At 42.5% G+C, this 27,799-nt stretch overlaps 1 protein-coding gene across 2 annotated transcripts in view; it reads left to right on the top strand.

The window, feature by feature from the left end:
• CNTN5 (contactin 5) overlaps window positions 1-27,799 on the top strand; it is a 2,189,536-nt gene that overhangs the window by 773,375 nt on the left and 1,388,362 nt on the right. For both annotated transcript variants that reach the window (XM_073662155.1, XM_073662156.1), the window contains one exon: window positions 26-105. The gene's annotated coding sequence lies outside the window, so the exon portion shown is untranslated. The remainder of the gene's footprint in view (window positions 1-25; window positions 106-27,799) is intronic.

Raw genomic sequence — 27,799 nt, 5'->3', positions numbered from 1 at the left:
TCTTGGGCATTTTTTTCTTTTCTAGATTGGACATAGGACAAAATTCTCAAAATTGGATCTATAATTATCTGCTGGCGTCCCATTGCTCCTGGAATTTCTGAGAAGGTAAGCCCTCCTAATTACAATGGAATTTTCTAAAAAGTTATTTTATGTATCAAAGCTGAAAAAAAAAAGTGACATGTTTATACTGCTGAAGTAGAAATTTTCAAGGCTAAGGGAAAGATATTAGATCCTTAGAAGTACTATTATGGCTTCATCCACAACTAGGTTTTTGAGTGGTTAATTCGCACCCTATTTTTTTTCTAATTATTTTCAATAGATCACCTTAAAAGTTGATAAAGGAGAAATAAAATAATGTCTTCCAGTTGAGACCATTTTTTGAGACCAAACAGTGACAGAGAAGATGCAAAATGAGCCATATCCATTTGTTTAATGGGTAGTGCTTCTGTACTGCCTCATTTAGATTTCACTAAATCCACTGACCTCCAAGGAGAAATAGATGACTCTGTCCCAGTCTATTCTGCAAAGCCAACGGTGAATAGCTGAATGTAGGAAACTCCAGCTTCAATGACGAGGGTACAAATTATTATATTTAATATATTTATTTAATGGTTAATCTAATATGTTTATTTATTTTGCTCACTTATATAGCACCATTACTTTATCGGCCCTGTCCCCATTGGGGCTCACAATCTAGATTCCCTATCATACTGACTGTCTTTGAAGTGTGGGAGGAAACCAGAGAACCCTATTTCCCCTATCCCCTATTTTTTGCCTTCCTCTGGATCAACATGTTAGTCTATGGGTTGAACTAGATGGACTTAGTCTTCCTTCAACCTTAAAAACTATGCTACTATGTTACTATGTAACCAGGAGGAAACCCACACAAACATGGGGAGAACATACAAACTCCTTGCAGATGTACTTAGTGGGATTTGAACCCCGGACCCCAGTACTGAAAGTCTACAGTGCTAACCACTGAGCCACCTATCAAACATTTATTTACAAAAATTACTAATGTACATTTGCAGTCCCAATCGCAAATTAGGTCTATTAGCAAAATGTACAAACTTTCAGCTGCTTACAATAAACCAATGAAATAAGAATCATTTAAATAACATATGTATTGTCTCCAAATTCAGCACTAAAATGCTATTTTTATCAAATCCTAGAGTCTCAAAATTATTAATTCCTTCAAGACAAGTAGTACGTAGTAGAGCAGTTTTGTTGTAATGACCTGCCGCAAAAGTGATGCAAAGCCAGACACCAGCTTCTGGAAACGTTCTGAGTAATTTTAGCTCATTCCTCATGGCCAATGTCCTCCACTTCATTAATATTGTTGCCTTTCTCAAATCCCATCAAATATTTCTATTGGGTTCAAGTTAGGCAATTGTGATGGCCACACCAGATTCTTCCAGCACTACTTCTGAAATTAAGCCTTAGTGATGGGCATCCAATGATTCCCTACCTTCAGCTTAACACAGAAGATATGACGTTTTCTAATAGGATATCCAGATTCATAATTGAATCCATCTTTTCCTCAACACACTGCAGGTTTCTAATGCCAGAGGAAGCAAAGCACCACAACCCAACACTTGATTGTAGGCATCATCATATCCCCACCATGCTTCATTATAGGCATTACCAAGTTGCCATCATGCTTGACTATAGGCATTACCAAGTTCCTACCATGCTTGACTATAGGCATCACCAAATTCACATTATGCTTCAGTATAGGCATCAACAAGTCTCTGCCATGCTTCACTTTATGCATCATGAAATCTCTGCCATGCTTCATTGTAGATATCACAAAGTCCCTGCCATTCTTAACTGTAGCAATCATCAAGTCCCCGCCATGCTTCATTGTAGGCATATCCAAGTCTCCGTCATGCTTCACTATAGGCATCACCAAGCCACTGCCAATGTTCAAGATAGGCACCATTGAGTCCTCGCCAAGCTTCAATGCAGACATCACTGAGCCACCTTTATACTTCACTATAGGCAGGGTGGTATTTTCAATATTTGCTTATTTCTTCCTGATATAGACATACGGCTGACCCATAGACTCAAAAATTTCCAGTTTTGTTTCACGCTTCGGCAAAACTGAATCCCAAAACTTGCGTGACTTATTTATTACATTTTAAGCATATTGGAGATGACTTTTATTCTGCTTTTGGGTCAATAGTGGTGAACACCATGGAGGTATGAAGATCTGCAAAATTTAGTACTAGTGTGGAGCAACCCCCGTAGTGTTCGGGTTCGGTTCGGTTCGACGAACACTGGGATGTTCGTGGAACTGTTCGTGGAACACCTTAGAACACTGTCGAACACCGTCGAACACCGTTAAAACCAATGGCAGGCAAACAAAAACACATAGAAAACACCTTCAAAGGTGTCCAAAAGCTGACAAACTGCTCAGAAGACACTCTCTTTAAAAAAGCCGGCCGGCAATTCAACATCGGTACCCAACAATTTAGAACAGAAAGAATAGAGAATCACACATAGATTAGATAGATAGAAACATGTCAGTCACATATATAAGAAGTACAGGGACAGTGTTGCTTACTGTACTTGTCATTTAGTGTTAAAGGATTTATTAAAAAAAATAATAGTGTTTTCATGCACCGTCTCTTTAAAAAAGCTGGCCGGCAATTCAGCATCGGTACCCGACAATTTATAACAGAAAGAATAGAGAATCACACATAGATTAGATAGATAGAAACATGTCAGTCACATATATAATAAGTACAGTGATAGTGTTGATTACTGTACTTGTCATTTAGTGTTAAAATAAAGGATTTATTGAAAAAAAAATTGGCGTGGGGTTCCCGTAATTTTAGTCTCTAGCAGAGGTTAAGCAGATGGCTGGGGCAGATGTTTGAAGCCTGGGAAGGGGGTAATACCCACGGAGATTCCCAGGCTACTAATATCAGCCCCCAGCTGAATACCTAGCCTTTACTAGCTATTAAAATGGGGGACCCAAAAAAAAAATGATGTGGGGTCCCCCCTATTTTAATAGCTAGCAAAAGCTAGGCAGACAGCTGGGGGCTGATATTAATAGCCCAGGAAGGGTGCCATGAATATTGGCCCCCTCCCAGGCTAGAAACACCAGCCATCAGCCGCCCCAGAAATGGCGCATCCATAGGATGCGCCAATTCTGGCACTTAGCCTTGCTCTTCCCACTGCCCTGTATCGGTGGCAGTGGGGTAATAGGGCTGGGGTTGATGTCAGCTTATAATGCCAGCTGACATCAAGCCCAGGTTAGTAATGGAGAGTCGTCTATAAGACACCCCTATTACTAACCCCATAGTCAAAGTTAAAAAAACCCACAAACACCCAGAATAAAGTCCTTTAATTGAAATAAACACACAATCCTTTAATGTTCTAAATTAAACCATACTTACCGTCACGCCTATTCCAGCTGAAGCCAACAATCTCCTGCAATAAAAGTAAAATAATAAACCAACCTCATCCTTACCTTTCCATGGTTCCCAGGACGGCTCCAGCTCTACTACATTCACATGACAGGCTGGATCGCAGCCGAACGCTGCCATCCAGCTTGCCATGCCGCAGACACTGAGAAGCATAGGCATGCTTGCGCTCCTCAGTGTCTGGCTGTGATGGCATCCAGATGTGCCAAGTTCATGTCCAATGAACTCAGCTCACCTCATGCAAATCACTGACAGCGTGGGAGGATTCTCCTGCGCTTGCGGTGAGCATGAGAGAATTCTCCTGCGCTCACGGCAAGCGCAGGAGAATTCTCCCACGCTGTCAGTGACGTGCATGAGGTGAGCTGAGTTCATTGAACTCAGCTCACCTCATGCAGGTCACTGACAGCGTGGGAGGATTCTCCTGCGCTTGCGGTGAGCATGAGAGAATTCTCCTGCGCTCATGGCAAGCGCAGGAGAATTCTCCCACGCTGTCAGTGACGTGCATGAGGTGAGCTGCGGCATGGCAAGCTGGATGGCAGCTTTCGGCTGCAATCCAGCCTGTCATGTGAATGTACCAGAGCTTCAGCCATCCTGGGAACCATGGAAAGGTAAGGATGAGGTTGGTTTATTATTTTACTTTTATTGCAGAAGACGTTGGCTTCAGCTGGAATGGGCGTGATGGTAAGTATAATTTAGAACATTAAAGAATTGTGTGTTTATTTCAATTAAAGGACTTTATTCTGGGTGTTGTGCATTTTTTAAATACTTTACTAGAAATTCATGGCGGTCATGTCTAATATTGGCTTGACCCCATGAATTTCGGGCTTAGGGCCAGCTGATAATACCAAGCTGGTCGTAACCCCTTTATTACCCAGTGAGCCACCGCACCAGGGCCCTGGATGAGTTGGGTACAGCGCCAGAAGATGGCGCTTCTATGAACGCGCCATTTTCTGGGGTGGCTGCGAACTGCAATTTGCAGCGGGGGGGCCAGAAAGCTTGGGCCTCCCTGCACTGCAAATTAGAGCCCCCAGCTGCCTAGTTGTACCTGGCTGGACACAACATTAGGGCGAAGCCCCACGTATTTTTTTTTTAATTATTTAATGAAATTCATGAAATAATTTTTGTGTCCAGCCAGGTACAGCAGGCAACAACGGGCTGCCCCCAACCCCCAGATGCCTATTTGTACCCTGCTGGAAACAAAAATACAGGGAAGCCCTTTTTTTAATTATTTCATGAATTTCATGAAATAATTAAAAGAAAATTGTCATGGGGCTTCACCCTATTTTTGTGTCCCGCCAGGTACAACTCAGCAGCTGGCGACTGGAATCTGCAGCGCAGGTAGGCCCAAGCTTTCTGGGCCCCCCCCCCCCGCTGCAAATTGCAGTCCGCAGCCACCCCAGAAAATGGCACGTTCATAGAAGCGCCATCTTATGGCGCTGTACCCAACTCATCCAGGGCCCTGGTGCGGTGGCTCACTGGGTAATAAAGGGGTTAGGGCCAGCTTGGTATTATCAGCTGGCCCTAAGCCCGAAATTCAAGGGGTCACGCCAATATTAGACATGACCGCCATGAATTTCTAGTAAAGTATTTAAAAAAAACACAACACCCAAAATAAAGTCCTTTAATTGAAATAAACCCACAATTCTTTAATGTTCTAAATTAAACCATACTTACCATCACACCCATTCCAGCTGAAGCCAATGTCTTCTGCAATAAAAATAAAATAATAAACCTACTTCATCCTTACCTTTCCATGGTTTCGACGACAGCTTCACCTCTGCTACATTGACATGACAGGCTGGATCGCAGTAGAAAGCTGCCATCCTGCTTGCCATGCCGCAGACACTGAGAAGCGCAGGCATGCTTGCGCTCCTCAGTGTCTCGCTGTGACGGCATCCAGATGAGCCGAGTTCATGTCCAATGAACTCAGCTCACCTCATGCACGTCACTGACAGCGTGGGAAAATTCTCCTGCGCTTGCGGTGAGCATGAGAGAATTCTCCTGCGCTCACGGCAAGCGCAGGAGAATTTTCCCACGCTGTCAGTGACGTGCATGAGGTGAGCTGAGTTCATTGGACATTACTTTTATTGCAGGAGATCGTTGGCTTCAGCTGGAATGGGCGTGACGGTAAGTATGGTTTAATTTAGAACATTAATGCCCCGTCTCATGCTGCACATAACACATCTGCATCTCTGGCTGCTATGGGCATAAAAGGGGACAAACTTATGGTGTGGCACCCATGCTCCCCTGACCTCAACCCCATTGAGAACCTCTGGAGCATCATCAAAAGGAGTGTCTATGATGGCGGGAGTCAGTTCACATCTAAGCAACAGCTCTGGGAGGGTATTCTGTCCTCATGCAAAACAATTGAAGCAGAAACCATCCAAAACCTGACAAATTCAATGGACGAGAGAGTTCAGAAGCTCCTTTCGAACAAGCGGTCCTATGTGCAAATGTAACATCACCTAGAATAAAGTTTTGAGTAGAAAACTATTTGATTTGAGTTTGTAATAACCTGCTAATGCTTATAATTTCAAAAATGACCATTTTTTTGTTCTTTATTAAAATGAAAAGGTTGAAAACTCTGCTTTGCATAATAATTTGGAACATGCATTTTGAGTGCAGTTTGAGTTTTTTATTTTTTTAAAAAATATACTGTTATCATAGGCAGTTTGTACAAAAACCTTTCAATTGTACTCTAATAGTTATTTGACTGGAAAATTACAATGACTGCAATTCATAAAGGTAATTTGGGAAAATCTGAGAAAATATTATTTGCATAATAATTTGGAATACAGTGTACTGTAAGAACAACGAATATAGCACATTTGTTTACATCTCTATGATTAAAGTGATTGACTTCTTCTAGTTCTCCGACTGGCAGTTCAGATGTTAAATTCAGTTGTACCAATTTTTTCAGGACTGTTGTCCCCATTCTACTATAGCATAACCAAAATGAAAAAAAGAAAATATAAAAAAATGAATACATTGTAGTCCCTCTGAAACACTGTTGAACGGTGGGGGTCTAGGTCTTGAGACCCCTACCGATAGCTCAGACGACAGAGTTGACGTGCTTAGCTTATGCATGAGCGTGCAAAGAACAGAGTTCTTTACGCATTAGAAAATCTATATATCTTTACACTGCTGTGCACATGGTCATGAATAAGCCTAGTGCTTCTGCTCTGTGCTTTGAGCGATCGGTGGGGGTCTCAAGACCTGGATCCCTGCAGATCAACAATAGAGCGGATATAACCTACCAAACATTTTTCCAACCTTAATAATATAATAAGAATGATAACAATAATGTCATTATTATTATTCAACATTGTATGATATGTTATCCAATTTTTAAAAAAATACAGATAGAAAAAAAATTGTCCATAAATAGGAGAATGTCATTTCATCATCTTTATCATTTCTATGACTTGTAATGATAACAGCTCAATCCAGATGTCACTTTTTTTGATGAAATACAGAAATTTTGAAAACAAATCAACTTTTTCGGTGACTTTGAAATCTGAAGTGGTAATTTTTCTACCAATAAAGTCAATTCTTAGAGAATTGCATCTGTCTATTCAGGTGCTTTCAATCTTCAGTGGATGGGAATAATTACCTTGTGCCCTCGCTGGGTAATTGCCTTTTGATTGAGGTTATCAAAGTAATCAAGTCACTGAGAGGCAGAAGCCATTGGTTGGGTTAAAAGGAAAACGGAAAATGTGAAGAGATATGTAAAACTGGTCAGATTAATGCACAACTGTGAAATGTTTCATGTCTGTATTATGGATTCATGGTAGAAGAACTATGCCTTGAACTAAAATAATCTGTATTATAGCCACAAGTTATTTTAAGATTTAAAGGGCTTATAGAAATATAACACTGATACAACCATATGCCTTAAATGTTGTCACCCCAATCCTTTCATACTGTGCTAGAATTGTGTTCTTTATGGAGAAAAAGAATATGCTAGATACCCCAGAAATGGCTTATCTTCTTGGAGAACAAAGAATTGGGCATGTTGAAATAGAATATATTCATTTTTTCTTTCCTCCAACATTTTCCGTTGAGGGAAGACATACCAAATTTCCAAAATTCCAAAGTGTCCCTCTTCCCATGTCTTACAGCTAAACAAGCCAAATTTTCCCACCTCTCATAATAAAGGCCTTCCATCCCTTGTAATAATCTAGTTGCCGCCTTTAAACTGACTCTTTCCAATATCCTTTTTAAAATATGAAACCCAAAACTGGATTGAATATTCTAGAAGTGGCCTCACAAGTGATGTATAGAAGGGTAATAATACATTGGGATCACATGATTTTATTTCTCTTTTTAGACACCCTATAATCTTGTTTGCTTTTGTAGCTGCTGCCTGAGATTGATTACTGCTTCTCAGTAACAAGAATACCCAAGTCCTTCTCCTGCTCTGTAGTCCTGAGTAAATTTCCATTCAATGTATTTAAAGCAATAGGATTACTCTGTCCTAGATGAATGACTCTACATTTATCAACATTAAATCTCATCTGCCACGTGTTGCTCATGCAACCAACTTATCTGGATCGTTCTGCAACATTGTACTGTTGAGCACAGATTTATTATTCTACAAAATTTTGTGTAATCAGCAAAGACTGACACTTTACTTACAATCTCATCCACAAACTCATTAATAAAGAGAATTAAAAGAATTTGACCTAGTGCTGATCCTTTTGGTCCTCAATGCTGAACCTTATGGTCCCCCTGCTGACTTATCCCATTTAGAGAACATTCTACATACAATGGCTTTTTGTTCTCTGTCCCTTAAGGTCAGGGAATCACCACACAGGCGAGACGACATCGGGTAGATCATGCGACATCTGACCATGCCGTCACGCTGTCAGTATTTCGTCCAGATGCACGAGCATGCGATCCAGACTACTCGCTGCATAGGTATCGGTAAGCGACCAGTGAGCATATGGCATCACACCTCTGGGTTCCAAAGCCCGGAATCCATGTTTAACGCCCTCCGTACCGTCACTGTCAGCTTCACAATACCCCAATTATTATTATCCTCTCCCACCACCGGTCGAGTTTGAAATATAATACAGGCCTGGCCGGACGCCTGTGTTTTGGTAGCGGGTATGGCTTCGGGGAAGGGAACGATTACAGAACAAAAGAAACAGGACTATTACATTTTATATTTAATCCAAAAGGGAGGCAGTGTTAAAGAAAAATATATACAAGTATGTTACAAAGGAGAAATTCAAATACATAGGCAGTTACATAAAATAAACAGGATAAAAGAAGACAACTTACACTATACGATCGCTGATATCACAATGAGTGCTTCTGCAATGTCCATGAGTTCTTTTATACCTAAGGGGAGATTTACCCACCCGCCCCTTGTGGTGACATCATGTGGGCCGGTCTCCAGCCTGTAGATTTTATTAAAAATGCTAACTTCTGCAATAACTCATCGCTCGTTGACCGCAGAAGCTTGCAAACAATGCCATTTTTTCCCTTACGATTTTATCTTCAGTTGGAGACCACACATCGCATAGTTGCAGTCTGCTATTCTGGTGTTTTTGCGCTACAGCTCTATGTAGCGTTTTTCAGCGGCAGAAAAAATATCCCTATCATTCCGTCACTAATTTTACCTCTAAAAATATGGGTCCCATTATTGCGGATGTATGGAACTCACAATATTTCATATTTCATATCGGAGTTGACCTGGCTATGGCTGGTGGCCGGGAATTGTTTGTGAGTGCCTTTGAACTTAACAAGCTATTTCCTCTTTCCTGTAAACTCTGGCCTGGGAGAAGGTGTCAATCTATCTCAGGTCTGTGTTAAGAGGAAATACATTTGCATTTTAGTTAGCTTGTACCAGTTCTTGGCTGGCATTTGTTTATGTAAGGCCTCCCTCATGACTGTGTTAATTGGGGCTTTTGTGCTGAGCAGAAGGGGAATAAGTGAGGGGAGTGAACATCTATGTCAGGTAAATATGGACGAACATTTTCCTGACATTAGTATTTCCCTGACACCTAACTACTCATGGACTGCTCAAAGACTTTAAGCATTCGGGTCAACGGTTTACTCTGAAATGGCATTCTAAAATTTCACTGCATAGTCGAGAAGGGACATGTGATCGTGCAGATGCAGGAGATGGCTATCAGAGACAGCTGGACTCCTCATAGAAAAGACAGTTTATTACTGTCTCTGCCTTTCTTATTGCTGTATACACACAGCTAAAGAAGTGTGGTGTATACAATAATGGGAAGTGCTAATGGCGCTTACCCCTTACCAGCGGTCATGTGATCACTGGGTGTGGAGAGGAAATAGGAGATGCTGGATCCTAGGAAACCGAGTGAGCAATGCTATGCAGCCTCAGCTGCATTTCCACTGTCACTGTGGCTAATTTATCAATCCAAGTTACAGGGGAAGTCAGATAACAAAGTATAAATAAATAAATAGAAAAAAGCAGATGAACAAAAATAAATAAATAAAGTCACGGCCAATCTTAAAATCGCTGTTTCTAGCCCCACCTTGTCTGATATATAAAAATAATTTTTACAGAAAGGGGAATACATTTTAAAATATATTTCATTAATCCTTTGTGGTTCTAAAAAAATTGTATGAAACAGACACATACTTCTTTTATTTTCCCACTGATATTGTCTGATGGCGATAAAAAAATAAAAAAGAATAGTATGAAAATAACAGAAAAATTATGCCCTATATATAAAGAAAAGAACATGCAACAATTATTTGAATATCCAAATGTGAAACAAATGTAAAGCTCTCTACGCTGCATGTACAAAAAAAAACCCTTGAAGATGTACTTGGCCAGGAACCAGAAAAATGGCTTGGTCCTGAACTAGCTTTTTATCCATGTGCATGTAATGTCCTCTAGTCCCATCCTCTGAAGCTTCAATACTAGGCTGTTGTGTGGTACAGAATGAAATGCAGAAGAAACTTTCTGGCAATGCTAATCTGAAGGTTTCAGTAGGATTTGGAAGTTTTGCTGACTTTTATTAGGTTCAAGGAACTGTTTTCATTTTTCCAAAAGTATCTTGGCTGTTCCAGAAGAGTTAGCAAGTATAGAGAAAGAATTGTTCTCCACTGTACACACTAGATGGACTGCGGCTGAAATCAATGGGATTACTGATATTCATCTCATTTGTAAGGCCACCTTTATGTTTAGACTTGGCCAAGACTGATATAGACTATACAGCCTGCCATCTGGCACTTCATAAGGGCACCATTTGAAGTGTTGGCTCTGGGGCACATTTTGAGTCAGATACTGGAAACCATGGATGGTAGGTTGATTTTAAAGGATATTAAATCTTAGCTGCCAAGGAGAACAAGTCACGGCCGATGTAAATGTCTTCTCATGGAGTAGATCCTGGTACACTGTAAAGAAAATTAGGATATCTCACAATACACCATGAGAAAGAAATTAATTTATTCAACCTCCCCCCCATATACTGCTCAAAAAGGGTAGAAGATCAATTGCTTACTCCTCATTCCACAAAACAGGATTTGCACCATTTACAAGTACCTGTTTCTTGTTATATTTCACATAAACATGAAAATTAAAAGCCGTCATCTGCCTGAAGCGGCCTTTTCCTATAGTTTAAGGTGTACAAGAAGCACAGGAGTTTTATAAGACTTCTATGTCTACATAAGACGGCACTGCTCTGTAGGCACTGAGTGACTTGTTTTGCCAGCCCTATAAGGTGTTACTATGTTCTACTATGTAGACACGGCATAGCACTGTTTTCGGAGTGCTGTATGGAACCTCTTTATAGATTTTTGGGTCTTTTTTTAATCGTGTTCCCTGTTTTGTAGGAATATTGTTCTACTGCTATGTTGGCACTGATTTCATTTGTGAGCAAGGCATAGCATTGTATTGTGGGCACATTCTGGTACTGTTCTGTGAGATACTGTATTACTACACTTTTTATGAGAACTATGAGGTACTACTGTGTTGGAACGTTGTTGCAGCATTTTTTTTTGCATTAATAGAATGGTACTAATTTATAGAATAAAAATCATGGTGAATTTTGATTCTTTTTTTTCACCTGGTAACTTAAAACTGGGTTTTCACCCTGTAAATGTAGCAGAGTAAAACTGTTTAGACATTCGAATAAGGTTACTCCAGTTAAAAGCAGATTTATGGTTAAAGATGATGTCCGGTGTAAATTAACAAGTCTGCAGTTACTTTATATGACTGAAGACTTGTGACTCCTCACATCGTGGGCAATGCGCGCTCTGAGGATTATCCAGTGGCAGTGCCGGGAATGCTGGTGATGTGACCATGAGAATACAAAAACATATTCTCCGACTACATTGGTGTGGCCTCGCTCAATGCAAGTATATTGAGTGAGGCCAGAAAGAGTCTAGTCAGAATGTAGCCATGAGTAAGCAAATTGCATGCTTGTAGTCACTAGACCGCCATTACCCAGCAACGACAATGGAGAATAATCCCAAGATACAGTGAGGATTCTAAAGACTGCAGTCACATAGAGTGACTGCAGACTTTTCGGTTTAGACCGGACAACCATTTTAATGACCTTAGCCACATAGTCGATATAACTGAAAGTGGTAGTTGGAGCTGAGTGAATAAATTCAAGTGGCATTGAATTCTACTCGAATTTTACAAAACCTCATATTCGCCAAAAGGCAGACTTTTTGTAATTTGTTTCCGCGTGAATTCAGCAAAAATGTCGACCGCTAGCTGTTATTTTTCTGGACCATAATTGGCCATCAAAAAGTTAAAAAAAAATTATAAAATCTTTATGCTCGCCTTATTTCTCATCTCTCCGGCCTTTCTGCTACTCACTGACACCCGTCTGGTCCACAACGCATCTTCTGACGATGGAATCTTTGGGCATTTCAAGCTGTGCTGAAACTTCTGGCTCTGATATGGCCATGAAGGATTCTGCGATGGAATCTTTGGGCATTTCAAGCTGTGCTGAAACTTCTGGCTCTGATATGGCCATGAAGGATTCTGCGCATGTGCGCAGAGAGGTCACGGTTAACACCAGGATGTCATGTCGCCGTGACCTCCCGTGCCCTCCAAGCCTCATGAAAGCTGGAAGTCTGGCACAATGTGAGAAGTCTGGGAAAGCGACAGAGGATCAGAAGATGTGCCGGCGGTGGGAACCGGACGGGTGGCAGTAAGGAGAGCAAGGGCAGGAAAGGTATAAGGTGAGTATGAGGATTTTTTATTTTTTTTTACATATTACAATTATTATGTTCTGGGGTCTGGAGATATTAAATTTGTGGAGAATAACCTCTAAGCAAATCGAATTTCCCAGGAGAAAACGTGTAACTCATCTCTAGTGGTAGTCAGTTTGAAAGTCATGCCGACCTTCATGTTGGCGTGATCATTGGCTTCTTCGCAGCTCCTCCTTGGCCATGGTGTGAACGCACCCTAAGCACTTTGTCTCCTTCCTGCTCTAGACATATAATATTATGGGTGTTTCGTGTATATTTGGCTGACATATTACATAGTACATGTAGAAGCTTATATAAACATGTATCAGCCCCGTCTGTTTTATATTCTTCATGGCGGACAAGAATAATAGCTGCAGATTTTTATAATCTGTAATCACTTCAGCCAAAAGCAGAAATGTCCTTTCCCAACATGCTCGTGTCTAAAGTTGTATCATCCAGAACATAATTTGTTCATTTTTTTTTTTTTTGCAGAAATAATGAAATTTCTACTCCACCAGCTGACATTTTACAAGTGATTGTTTCTTTGCAAGTACATTTCTATTAAAAGAATTTAAATTATGCTAAATGTTTCACTCTCCTGCCATCTACTTGACCATTTCCCGCTCTCCTCTGAAAGCCCTGATAGCTGATCTGCCGCCATAATTACTTGTTAACTGAAAAATGTTATCATTTATTTTTGTAAAAGTACAACATACATCATTTTAGACATTTATATTGAATTTTCTGTAATTTCATGCTAATGTTTAATGGAGGAAAGCGCATTTATCTGTAGTCACTTAGTTACAGCTCATCTGCTAGACTTATCAGGCATGGTGGAGGGGGGCAAAGTGGAGTCTTTATCAGAATAATGAGATATGTCTTAAGATTTGGAGCTTTTTTATGGTCTTTGCATTTCGGCTGGGTGTCTTAAGTGACTCTTTAGGGTGTTGTTTTAGTCGTGTTATTTGCTAGATTGTTGTCATAGTTTTATGGGATCGGAGGTGCTTTTTTCTTCCATTATATCAGATGCGGTTTTCTGCAGTGCGTGTAATACAATGATTCGGCTACTTTTATCTTCTGGGAGTGTTTTTACACTTGATGGTTTACTATTACATCAATAAGAGGGAAAAAAACTAAGACTTCTATAAAAAATGCATCAAAGGCAACATACCGTAAATTAATCTTATATTGTGGTTGAACTTCTAGAAAAATCTATGACATAATTAAAGTGAAGTATCTTGTTTGATCTCTAAAAGGGTAAAGTTGGACAACTTGAGGATATCACTTCTTCGAACTTAAAGGCGTTGTTTCATCATAGACTTTAATATGAGAGCTGCCAAGGCAGATGTAACCCGGAGAAGTTTTCAGCAGATCTACATTTCCTATAATGTATTGTTCTACCAGTAGTGGTCATGGGGTGGATCTATAAGTGAAAGACTTCTTATTGGCCTATAGTGGGGTGTTCCAAGTGTGAGAGCCCCTTATATGACATTCACTTGCCCTTAGAACATATGGACAGGGAGTGGTACTAATGCAGCTATCCCTTTACTAGGGTTATGCTACATGTGAGGGAACCTTGCAGCAAGGGTTCTAGTCCCTAAAAGTTCCCAAAGAAATTAATTAGCTTTTTCATCCCGGGCCTCATCAGAGGGATTTCAATGCAAGCGATTGCGATCAGAAGATGCGATAAGGACCAGACGCGTGACGGTGAGGAGCCGGAGACGAATGTGTCAAGTAGAGTATAACGATTTTTTTTATTTTGATGGCTCATTGTGCCATTTTTCTGAATCTGAACATACAACATATATAAATATGCCTTTGAACTCCCTCGAGATCATTGGTGCCTAAGAATGATTGTCATCCTTGCACACCCTTGGGTCAACATGATATACAGCAAGGTCCTACATTAACTTTTCTGTAAGCAGATTTTTTTCCAGTCTGTCTAGGGAAAATTATGGCATTTTGGGCAAAAGCAATTGGGTAAAACTAAGATTTGTGATAATTTTTCATTTTTTTTCTTATATAATTTTGTCCAGTATACAAAGATATGAATAGAGATAAGCAGATCATGAAAAAGCCAAATTCGCCTTTTCGTGCAGTTTTCCTGGGCAATTCGATTTTCTGAGAAGTTATTCTCTACAAATTCAATGTGACTTATTATGCTCTGGAGAATCTCCATACCTGAAAATATAATATACAACTATTGACAAAAGTTCTAATAGCCACCTCATCGCTCACCTCTCCCGCCTCTCCTCTCCTCACCGTCACCCTTCCGGCCCTTGTTATATCTCCTGATCCATGCCGCTGGCGGTGAAGTTCCCAAGCTTTTCACACTGAGTTGGGAACTTCTGCTCTGATTACGACCAGGACGGTTCTGCTCATGCAAGGCCGTGGCGCATGTCATGATGTTGAGAAAGGTCACAACTCGTTGTGAGAGGCCCGAAGATTTCAACGTGGATGATGGTGATCAGAACATGCGATGAAGACCAGATGGATGATGGTGAGGAGCGAGGGGTCCAGTGAGGTGAGCGTAAAGTGAGTATAAGGATTTTAACTATTTTTTTACATATTACGTTATGTTACATTTATTATGCTCTGTGGTGTAGAAAGACCTCAGATAACTTCTTAGCGAATTTCCTGGGAAATAACGTGCAAACCAACAAATTTGAATTTTTCTTGATCCTCTCATCTCTGGTCAGCACCTATGTCCTCCTCTGAGTGTTCTGCTTATCAGAACAATCTCCTGCAGCAGCTCATCCCCAGAATTAGTGACACATATGCTGAGCTGACCCATCACTGCCATCATCTGTAGTCCAAATGACTATGATCTCATATCAATCCAGCTAAAGGCCTAAAGGCAGCAAATGACTGGGGAAAACCAGGGGTTTGAAAACAACTTACATGCAATTTTTTTATAGGAAAACCCTCAGTGATTTGTAAAGTTGTAGAACTTTCCATGCAGTACTATTGTTAAAAAAAAAAATAATAAGAATAAGAATGAAAGTTGAGTTACTCTTTAATTTGCTGAAACTAAATTGTACCAAACTACGTATACCCCAAGAATGAGAACTTTTTTTTCACACACACATCAAAGCCATTTGAACACGCCGTTGAGAAACTTGGAAGTCAGCCATGAGTCTCCCAGAATTTTTTCTCCCCCATCTATTTATTCAGGCTATTATAGAATAAGATTGAGACATTCAGAGTAACTGAGGCGACCTCTCAAGGTCATACAGAGCCGGCTCTTGGACTGAAAGTAAAGTCAATTGAGAAGCAAAATCTTAAATTACTAGGTTACTCCAAGAAAGGATTCATATGACAGAAAGTTTCACACTGATGTATCCACCATAAATCATTGTGACAGAGCACTTAATGTATTTTTTATTTATTTATCCTCCAGCTGTAGCAGCTGTGCTATACATTATATGAGACTCATTTGCTGCCTGATCCAGGGCTGTAATGAGTGCACTATAGGGGTACGGTCACTAGAGACCTGGCTACACAGGTGCACCTCCTGCAAACCTATTAGTGGTAGAGACAATTATACAATCAGAGTTAAAAAAAGACAAAAGTTTCTATCTTTAATTAGAATGAATGGACATTAATTTTTGGGAAGCCTTTATTTGCTATTTCAGGGGTAGTGCCTTCATAAGAACTGGTACACAGGACACTTGCCAACTAAACTTTTGGGAGAAATGATCTACCTTCACAAATCGCTGAAATAAAAGGGCAACAGTTTTGGGATGAGCACTGTACTTCTTCAAGGGGTATTGAAGTCATTTGCCCAGATACATAATGGTCTGATGGATCATTATCAGGGGGAGAGCAGTCACATAGCCGGAGAGAAAAATACTCTGTTAGAAGTTTTATATCCAGATCTCACCAATGTCTAAAAAAAGGGGCAGAAGATTTGGGTTAGCAACGTGCAACTTCTGACTTTTATGAGAAGCTGGAAATAGCTCAGTAGACTGTTTATTGGTTGTCTATAGTCAACCTTGACAATGGAAGGACTGATGGAGTAAAGGTTGACTCAGGTAACCCATTGCAAAAAGGGGAATTTGAATTTCACTTTAACCCCTTTACCCCCGAGGGTGGTTTGCACGTTAATGACCAGGCCAATTTTTACAATTCTGACCACTGTCACTTTATGAGGTAATTACTCTGGAACACTTCAACGGATCCCCCTGATTCTGAGATTGTTTTTTCGTGACATATTGTACTTCATGATTGTGGTAAAATTTCTTTGATATCACTTGCGTTTATTTGTGAAAAAAATGGAAATTTGGCGAAAATTTTGAAACTTTTCCAATTTTCAAACTTTGAATTTTTATGCCCTTAAATCAGAGAGATATGTCACACAAAATACATAATAAATAACATTTCCCACATGTGTACTTTACATCAGCACAATTTTGGAACCAAAATTTTTTTTATTAGGGAGCTAAAAGGGTTAAAAGTTGACCAGCGATTTCTCATTTTTCCAACAAAATTTACAAAACCATTTTTTTAGGGACCACATCACATTTGAAGTCACTTTGAGAGCTCTTTATGACAGAAAATACCCAAAAGTGACACCATTCTAAAAACTGCACCCCTCAAGGTGCTCAAAACCACATTCAAGAACTTTATTAACCCTTCAGGTGCTTCACAGGAATTTTTGGAATGTGAAAGAAAAAAATGAACATTTAACTTTTTTCACAAAAATGTTAATTTAAACCCAATTTTTTTTATTTTTACAGGGGTAACAAGAAAAAATGGACCCCAAAATTTGTTGTGCAATTTCCCCTTGGCACGCAGATACCCCATATGTGGGGAAAAAACACTGTTTGGGCACACGGCAGGGCTCGGAAGGGAAGGAGCACCATTTGACTTTTTGAATGTAAAATTTGCTTGAATAATTAGCGGACGCCATGTTGCGTTTGGAGAGCCCCTTATGTGCCTAAACATTGGAGCTCCCCCACAAGAGACCCCATTTTGGAAACTAAACCCCCCAAGGCACCTATCTAGATGCATAGTGAGCACTTGGAACCCCCAGGTGCTTCACAAATTGATTCGTAAAAATGAAAAAGTGTTTTTTTTTTCACTTTTTCATTTTTACGAATCAATTTGTGAAGAACCTGGGGTTTCCAAGTGCTCACTATGCATCTAGATAGGTGCCTTGGGGGGTCTAGTTTCCAAAATGGGGTCACTTGTGGGGGAGCTCCAATGTTTGGGCACACATGGACTCTCCAAATGCAACATGGTGTCCGCTAACAAATTGAATGGAAAATCGGCTCAAATTGTTAGCGGACACCATGTTGCGTTTGGAGAGCCCCTGTGTGCCCAAACATTGGAGCTCCCCCACAAGTGACCCCATTTTGGAAACTAGACCCCCCAAGGCACCTATCTAGATGCAAAGTGAGCACTTGGAACCCCCAGGTGCTTCACAAATTGATTCATAAAAATGAAAAAGTGTTTTTTTTTTCACTTTTTCATTTTTACAAATCAATTTGTGAAGCACCTGGGGGTTCCAAGTGCTCACTATGCAACTAGATAGGTGACTTGGGGGGTCTAGTTTCCAAAATGGGGTCACTTGTGGGGGAGCTCCAATGTTTGGGCACACAGGGACTCTCCAAATGCAACATGGTGTCCGCTAACAAATTGAATGGAAAATTGGCTCAAATTGTTAGCGGACACCATGTTGCGTTTGGAGAGCCCCTGTGTGCCCAAACATTGGAGCTCCCCCACAAGTGACCCCATTTTGGAAACTAGACCCCCCAAGGCACCTATCTAGATGCATAGTGAGCACTTGGAACCCCCAGGTACTCCACAAATTGATTCATAAAAATGAAAAAGTGTTTTTTTTTTCACTTTTTCATTTTTACAAATTAATTTGTGAAGCACTTGGGGGTTCCAAGTGCTCACGATGCATCTAGATAGGTGCCTTGGGGGGTCTAGTTTCCAAAATGGGGTCTCTTGTGGGGGAACTCCAATGTTTGGGCACACAGGGGCTCTCCCAACGCAACATGGTGTCCGCTAACAATTTGAGCCAATTTTCCATTCAATTTGTTAGCGGACACAATGTTGCATTTGGAGAGTCCCTGTGTGCCCAAACATTGGAGCTCCCCCACAAGTGACCACATTTTGGAAACTAGACCCCCCAAGGCACCTATCTAGATGCATAGTGAGTACTTGGAAACCCCAGGTGCTTCACAAATTGATTTGTAAAAATGAAAAAGTGAAAAAAAAAACACTTTTTCATTTTTATGAATCAATTTGTGAAGCACCTGGGAGTTCCAAGTGCTCACTATGCATTTAGATAGGTGCCTTGGGGGGTCTAGTTTCCAAAATGGGGTCAATTGTGGGGGAGCCCCAACGTTTAGGCACACAGGGGCTCTCCAAACTTGACACGGTGTCCGCTAACAAATTGGAACCATGTCGCATTTGGAGAGCCCCTGTGTGCCTAAACATTGGAGCTCCCCCACAAGTGCCCCCTTTTTGGAATGGATTCCTGATTTGTCAATTTTATTATGTAGTGTTATATGCCAGTTGTGTATTTCAACCTGACAAACACTGCACAACTGAAGTATGACAACCTGACGAACAATACGTCAGCTGTGTAGTGTTCGTCGGGTTCTCATACGTCAGAAATTTATTCAGTAGTCCATGGAGGTATGGTATCTTCTGAAGCAGTCTTTTATGCAGAGGCCAGGTTTGTCGGGGCAGGTGTCACATTGGTAAATGGTGTCCTTGCGTATTCCTCTTCGGTAACATACTCGGCACTTCTTTTGTGACTTACCCTTTTTTCCGCTGGGAGGGATCTGCCCCGGGAAATGCTGGCCCGGTACAATTCGAGGTCCTTCAGTTCCAGAAGTAGTGGGACCCGCTCTGCCACCACTGCCAAATATCAGGGCCTTGATAATTGTCTCCTGAAAGTGAAGATACAACGCAGAAGTCTGGCCTGCACATTGAGACAGAAGGAAAGCGTTGTGCATTGCCATCTGAACAATGTGCACGGCCAGCTTCTTATACCATACCTTGGCCTTTCTCAAAGCACTGTACGGCTGGAGTACTTGATCGGAGAGATCAACTCCCCCCATGTACTTGTTGTATCCCACTACACAGTCTGGTTTGGCGACCTGTGTAATGGAACCTCTTACAGTGCTGAGGGTGCTGCCATCACCATGTATGGTGGTCAAGAGAAGGACATCCCTCTTGTCCTTGTACTTGACCACCAACAGGTGGTCGCTGCATTGGGCTCTGCTCTCACCCCTTCTGAGCAGCTGCCCAATTAGCGTCTTTGGGAGGCCTTTCTGATTTTTGTGGACAGTACCACAAGCTGCGGTATGTCATGCAGAGAGGGACTTGAAGAGTGGGATACTTGTATAAAAGTTATCCACCTATAGGTGATAACCTTTATCCAGCAGTGGGTGCACCAAGTCCCACACAATTTTCCCACTCACTCCCAGAACAGGGGGGCATTCAGGGGGTTCAATCCGGGAGTCCTTCCCTTCATAAACTCTAAACTTGTGAGTGTACCCTGAGGTACTCTCACAAAGTTTATACAGCTTGATCCCGTACCTGGACCTTTTACTGGGCAGGTACTGCCGGAATCCAAGCCGCCCCTTGAAAGCAATTAAGGACTCATCCACGCAGATGTCCCTTTGGGGTACGTACACTTCACCAAACTTGTTGTTGAAGTGCTCGATGACCGGCCGAACTTTGAAAAGACGATCAAAGTTCGGGTCATCGCGTGCAGGACACCTTGCATTATCTTTGTAATGCAAGAACTTGTGGATGGCCTCAAAACGTTTCCGGATTATCACCATTCGGAACACTGGAGTGTTATACAAAACGTCAACACTCCAGTATTGCCGAATCTCTGTTTTTTTCAGGATCCCCATATGAAGGACCAGGCCCCAAAACTTCATAATTTCTTCTGCGTCTACAGGAGACCAGTCAGAAAATGATGAAGAGGGGTTTTGTTCCAAAAATTGATGAGCGTACACATTAGTTTGGCCCACCATGAGGTTTATAAAATCCTCAGAGAAAAAGACTTTGAAAAAGTCTATTTCTGTGAGGCCGGTGGTGTCAAACTTGATTCCTGATTCCGCCACGAAATCAGGAATCAATGGCTCAAAATTTTCGGGGGGCGAGGTCCATATGGGGTAAGTATTGGGGGGCGCTGGAACATCTCCACTCCTGCGACGACTGCGGGGCGGTCCAGGAGAACCTGAGGAAGAAGAGGAGGAAGAAGAGTAGGAAGAGGAGGACGATGAGGCATCAGAAAAGCAAAGAAATGTGGGATCCTCGCCCTCGCTGTCGGTCTCAGTGTCGGAGGCAACAAAAGAGTATGCCTCCTCCGCTGAATAGCGAGTTTGGGATGAGCCGGCCATTTTTTTTTTTCCGTGCATGTGGTGCATGTGTGTCAGTAATTTATTTAGAGTGTGTGTGTGTCAGTGTGCTTGGTGTGAACTTTTTTTTCCTGAAAAAAAAGAACTACTGTGGGTGGTTCAAACAGCGAGCACGTGTGCGGATCGGTGAACTATGTCACCAATCAACTCTCGGCAGCTGCTGGGTGTGTGCGCGGATGTGGTGCAAAGGTGGGGGGGGAGAATTGACAGGGACAAGAAAAAGAAGAGAAAGAAGAGAAAGAAAAAAAAAGGAAAAAAAAAAGTCGTGAAAACAGCGAACACAGAAAAGAAAAAAAAGAAAAGTCGTGAAAACAGCGAACACGGAAAAGAAAAAAAGAAAAGTCGTGAAAACAGCGAACACAGAAAAGAAAAAAAGAAAAGTCGTGAAAACAGTGAACACGGAAAAGAAAAAAAGAAAAGTCGTGAAAACAGCGAACACGGAAAAGAAAAAAAGAAAAGTCGTGAAAAGAAAAAAAGAAAAGTCGTGAAAAGCAGCGAGCACGGACGTTGATCAGTGACGTAGACACTACTCAGCGCTCGGCCACTGCAGGACGCACGAAAAAAAAAAATTGCTAAAAAGGAGGGGGGGGGAGAGGGGTGGATGAGGGGAGAACAGAGATGCACTTACCAAAGTCTTCTCTGTTCTTCTTTCAGCAGGCTCAGGAGACCGATGACCCAGGAGACAGGAGCAGGAGATCCAGGACCCTGGACAGCAGCCAGATGCCGAAGCTCAGCCAGCAGCCTGAAGAGCTCAGCAGGATGCCGGAGCAAGAGATCCAGGACCCTGTAGAGCGCAGAGGGATGCCGGAGCAGAAGCAGCGACTGGAGCAGGTAGGAGAGAGGTCTTGTAGTATCACAAAAGGTTGTGGAACTACAAGGTCCAGCACAGAGTGATCAGACGTGACCGCTCTGTAGAAATCCTCACCAAGTGTGAGGATCTGCAGGGCGGTCACAGGGGGGTGACAGGGTGGTGACAGGCAGGTCACAGGCCGGTCACCACCTGGTCACCTCCCGGTCAGGTACTCTGATTGGTGTGATTGATGATGACATCGATCGCACCAATCAGAGATGGCTGGGGCCTGGGCACGCACCACAGGGGGTTACAGGGAGCTGACAGGCAGGTCACAAGCCGGTCACCGCCCTGTGACCGCCGTGTCACCTGTGTTCATGTACTCTGATTGGAGCGATCGATGTCATCATCGATCGCTCCAATCAGAGCTGGCTGGGGGCTTGTATGACTTCACAGGGGGTCATGGGGAGGTGACAGGCAGGTCACAAGCCGGTCACCGCCCCGTGACCGCCCTGTTACCGCGTGGTCCCGCTGTGATCGGTGCGATCGATTTGATCGGCGATCGCACCGATCCTAGCAGTTTGGGGAGAGGGCTGGGGTTACTAGGCAACAGCCTAGGATCGGTGCTCTTAGGAGCACCAATCCTAGGCAGCACAGCACTGTTTCCGGCAATCTGATTGCCGGAAACAGTGAGAAATGCTGTTATTGGCTGTTCAGAATTGAACAGCCAATCACAGTGATCGTGGGTGCCGGGGGGCGGCGCCAACCCCCGAGATGCCGGCGCTATCTACCCTAAGGTAAGATGGCACCAGAATTTTAATTTTATCACCGCGACTTCGGTCGCGGTGCCGCTTTAAAGATAGGGCGTACTAATACGTATCTGTTCCATAAGTCCCAGGGCACAGATACGTATTAGTACGCTTTGGGTCGGAAACGGGTTAATCAATGACTTGAGGTATGTTGTCTTAAGTGAGAACCACTGAGACAAGTTATCAATATGACACAGTGGGTACGGACAGTATTCAGAGCCCTTTAAATTTTTCACTCTTTGTTTCATTGCAGCAATTTGGTAAATTCTAAAAAGTTCATTTTTTTCTCATTAAAGTACACTCTGCACCCCATCTTGACTGAAAAAAACAGAAATGTAGAAATTTTTGCAAATTTATTATAAAAGAAAAACTGAAATATCACATGGTCACAAGTATTCAGACCCTTTGCTCAGTATTGAGTAGAAGCCCCCTTTTGAGCTAGTACAGCCATGAGTCTTCTTGGGAATGATGCAACAAGGTTTTCACACCTGGATTTGGGGATTCTCTCCCATTCTTCCATGCAGATCCTCTCCAGTTCTGTCAGGTTGGATGGTGAATGTTGGTGGACAACCATTTTCAGGTCATTCCAGAAATGCTCAGTTGGGTTTAGGTCAGGGCTCTGGCTGGGCCAGTCAAGAATGGTCACAGAGTTGTTCTGAAGCCACTCCTTTGTTATTTTAGCTGTGTGCTTAGGGTCATTGTCCTGTTGGAAGGTGAACCTTTGGCCAAGTCTGAGGTACTGAGCACTCTCGAAGAGGTTTTCATCCAGGATATCTCTGTACTTGGCCACATTAATGTTTCCTTCAATTGCCACCAGTCGTCCTGTCCCTGCAGCTGAAAACACCCCCATAGCATGATGCTGCCACCACCATGTTTCACTGTTGGGATTGTATTGGGCAGGTGATGAGCAATGCCTGGTTTTATCCACACATACCGCTTAGAATTATCACCAAAAAGTTCTATCTTCGTCTCATCAGACCAGAGTATCTTATTTCTTATAGTCTGAGAGCCCTTCATGTGTTTTTGAACAAACTCTATGTGGGCTTTCATATGTCTTGCACTGAGGAGAGGCTTCCATCAGGCCACTCTGCCATAAAGGCCCGACTGGTGGAGGACTGCAGTGATAGTTGACTTTGTGGAACTTTCCCCCATCTCCGTACTGCATCTCTGGAGCTCAGCCACAGTGATCTTGGGGTTCTTCTTTACTTCTCTCACCAAGGCTCTTCTCCCACAATTGCTCAGTTTGGCTGCACGGCCAGGTCTAGAAAGACTTCTGGTGGTCCCAAACTTCTTCCATTTAAGGATTCCTTTGAGCTCATGATTCTCATTTGGTCTGACATGCACTGTGAGCTGTGAGGTCTTATATAGACAGGTGTGTGCCTTTCCAAATCAAGTCTTATCAGTTTAATTAAACATAACTGGACTCCAATGAAGGAGTAGAACCATCTAAAGGAGGATCGCAAGGAAATGGACAGCATGTGACTTAAATATGAATGTCTTAGCAAAGGGTCTGAATACTTATGACCATGTGATATTTCTGATAGATTGTCATGAAGATGTATTGAATTTGTATTGTGAGAAATAAGAGTCCTAAATGACATTTTTTGCATGGTTAGGCTAGACCCATCTGTAGACTTCTGTGGCAAATTGCCTGGGTACTTGGTTAAAGTAGGGTACCAACAAGTCTCTCCTTGTGCCAGAGTTGTCAGATATATTCCTTGGGTACTGAACTAAATTATTTTTCCTGGCGTTTAGTAAACTTCAGCTATATTCTTGATTTCATCACTTGGAGAAAGAACTCAGCAGAGACATAAAATGGTCCCCAACCGGGGGCGGACATATCACTGGCGCAACCCCTGCAACCGCACAGGAGCCCAAGAGGTAATGGGGCCAATTTTCAACTGTGTAATTGTGCATTATGATAACCTATTGGACTGCACGGGCCCATATATTGTTCTTGCACAGAGGCCATTTTCTGACTGTGTCCGCCAGTGTCCCCAACTACATAACTGTAGGATGCCCTAACATTTCTGATGGTGTCCCTGGCTAGAACTAAAGGGATATTTTTCTTATTAGCTGTACCTTAATCTCTAAACATTTTATTCTGGGTACAAATCATTTAATTTGTCTTTGTGAATTTCCCTGTACACAGAGCAGCCTCCATTACACGGGCCGTCCCCCTCCTCCTACAGAACATGTTCATTATCACTGTCAATTGGAATTAAGCTTTGGGTTATGATGCCATACGTTGGCAATTTGCTTTTCCATATAAAACTACATTATGGTTTAATACATCCCATAGTCTTGATGTCTAACATTTACTAGATGGAATATGGAGCTGTTAATTGAATTATCCCGAGGAAATTTACAAGGAGTAAGAGATAAGGACCCAATACCGAGTTCATATGGATGATTATGAGCAGTCATAATGATATACTTTATATTATGACTTGGCGTAAACTGCAGAAATGGAAGCTCTATGATACTCCACAGCATGGAGGTCAAATATAGGGGGTGGGAAAATTATAGAAATAGGTTTCTTGTTATGTATATTGTTGTACACACATTTTTGGGCAAAGGGAAAATCGAGTGACTGGAATGTGCCAATGGAGTCGAAATTATTACCAACTGGAATCACACTTCTATTATGGACACTGGTTGTTGTTATAACATATATTTATTTCCCAAATACAGATGTCTCCATTTCCTACTACAATGCTCAGCATACCCTGATAGCTTTACACTGAAACTCATGCTTCCGAAACCGCCAACCGTCCATAAGTTGGAGAGCTCTGTGGTTACAAAGGACATATTTGGACACCACCATAGCCACATTGTATCATGGCACAAAATGAGAGTTATTAGCTTGCAACAGCGGTAAAGTCACAGGTTTAGAGACCATTATAGCTAGTGTTGAGCCACCCCCGTAGTGTTCGGGTTCGGTTCGGTTCGTCGAACACCGGCATGTTCGTCGAACGGTTGGTCGAACACCGTCGAGCACCGTCGAACACCGTTAAAACCAATGGCAGGCAAACAAAAGTGTTAAAATAAAGGATTTATTAAAAAAAAATAATAGTGTTTTCATGCACCCGTCTCTTTAAAAAAGCCGTCCGGCAATTCATCATCGGTACCCGACAATTTAGAACAGAAACAATAGAGCATCACACATAGATTAGAAAGATAGAAACATGTCAGTCACATATATAATAAGTAGAGTGACAGTGTTGGTTACTGTACTTGTCATTTAGTGTTAAAATAGATTTATTAAAAAAAAAATTGGCGTGGGGTTCCCCGTAATTTTAGTCTCTAGCGGAGGTTAAGCAGACGGCTGGGGCAGATGTCTGAAGCCTGGGAAGGGGGTAATACCCACAGAGCTTCCCAGGCTACTAATATCAGCCCCCAGCTGAATACCTAGCTGTAATGCAGCGGCTTGCGGCATTACTGTAATGGTCCAGGGTGTGTTCTGGCTGACCATGTACCTCTCCCTCAGAAGGACTGATCACATGACTGTGACATCAGTACAGGTCCTGTGTGCACTGAAGGACTGATCACATGACTGTGACATCATTGCAGGTCCTGTGTGCACTGAAGGATATATAAATCCTGGTGCTTTTGAAACAGGGTGTGGAAGGCATGAGGCCTGTTCCCCGTGTGTGGGACACCGTTAGAGAGTGAGGCCTAGTGAGGCCTGGTAAAGCCGGGCGAAGCCTGAAAGGCAGAGGCTGGATCCCTGTGTGTGTGGGGGATCCCAGGAGCCTTGGAGGGCAAGAGGCTAGGAAGACAAGAGTCCTGAAAGGCAGAGGCTGGATCCCTGTGTGTGTAAGAGATGCCAGTAGCCTTGGAAGGTACGAGGGCTGGAGACCCCCATCTGGGAAGCCATAAAGCCACAGCTGTGGCAGAACAAATCTTATGGAAACCGCTAGACCCGGCAAAAGGTAAAAGCGGTGCGTTAAATGGACATTGATATAGTTACTTTGCCGAAGGCTGTAACTGGAACCAAGAGGGCCTGTCTGCCTCTTGAAAGGCTCTTGGATGTTATGTGTGTAAACATGCCGGTGAGCCACTGAGATGGACTGTGTGATAAGCAGTTATCAAGTGTAATAAACTTCTGTATTTCATGTTACTGGAAAACGTTGCATGTGTGCTTTAATTGACCCCGTGAAGCGAGTCTTCCCCAGCGTGATGACTAGCACTGCCTTACATAGTATTTACTAGCTATTAAAATGGGGGACCCCCCCAAAAAAATTGCGCTCTGCAGTGTCTCTGAAGCGCTACCTGCAGTGTCTCTGAAGCGCTGGATCGCAGCAGAGCGCTACCATCCAGCTTGTCATCCTTCAGAGACACTGCAGAGTGCAAGCATGCCTGCGCTCTGCATTGTCTCTGAAGGATGGCATGTTGGATGGCAGCGTTCTGGTACCATCCAACCTACCATCTCAATGCCGTCCCAGCGTGGGAAAATTCTCCTGCTCAAGCGGTGACGTCATTTGCCGGCACCGCATGCGCAGGAGAATTCTCCCACGCTGTCAGTGACGTGCATGAGGTGAGCTGAGTTCATTGGACATGAACTCGGCTCATCTGAATGCCGTCACAGCGAGACACTGAGGAGCTTCACTGAGGAGCTTCTCAGTGTCTGCGGCATGGCAAGCTGGATGGCAGCGTTCTGCTGCGCTCCAGCCTGTCATGTCAATGTATCAGAGCTGGAGCCATTCTGTGAACCATGGAAAGGTAAGGATGAGGTTGGTTTATTATTTTACTTTTATTGCAGAAAACATTGGCTTCAGCTGGAATGGGCGTGATGGTAAGTATGGTTTAATTTAGAACAATAAAGGAATGTGTCTTTATTTCAATTAATGGACTTTATTCTGGGCATTTGTTTTTTTTTTAACTTTGACTATGGGGTTAGTAATGGGGGTGTCTTATAGACACCTCTCCATTACTAACCTGGGCTTGATGTCAGCTGGAATTGTAAGCTGACATCAACCCCAACCCTATTACCCCACTGCCACCGCTACAGGGCAGTGGGAAGATCGAGGCTAAGTGCCTGACAGGCTTGCCTACAGCGTCCTCCACCAGAACCATCAATGACAGGTTCAGAACATTTAAGGGATCACGTTTAAATCCACACGGATCCCTGTACAGGCTTCTCTGGAGTACCGCACCTGCCGAGACCTTAATCTATGGGGCTGG

Source organism: Phyllobates terribilis, unplaced genomic scaffold (assembly GCF_046119375.1).
Source record: "Phyllobates terribilis strain yellow unplaced genomic scaffold, ASM4611937v1 Scaffold_2__4_contigs__length_985480577, whole genome shotgun sequence".
Lineage (NCBI taxonomy): Eukaryota > Metazoa > Chordata > Amphibia > Anura > Dendrobatidae > Phyllobates > Phyllobates terribilis.
Note: the sequence above shows the minus strand (reverse complement) of the source record. Positions and strands in the feature narration are given on the sequence as shown.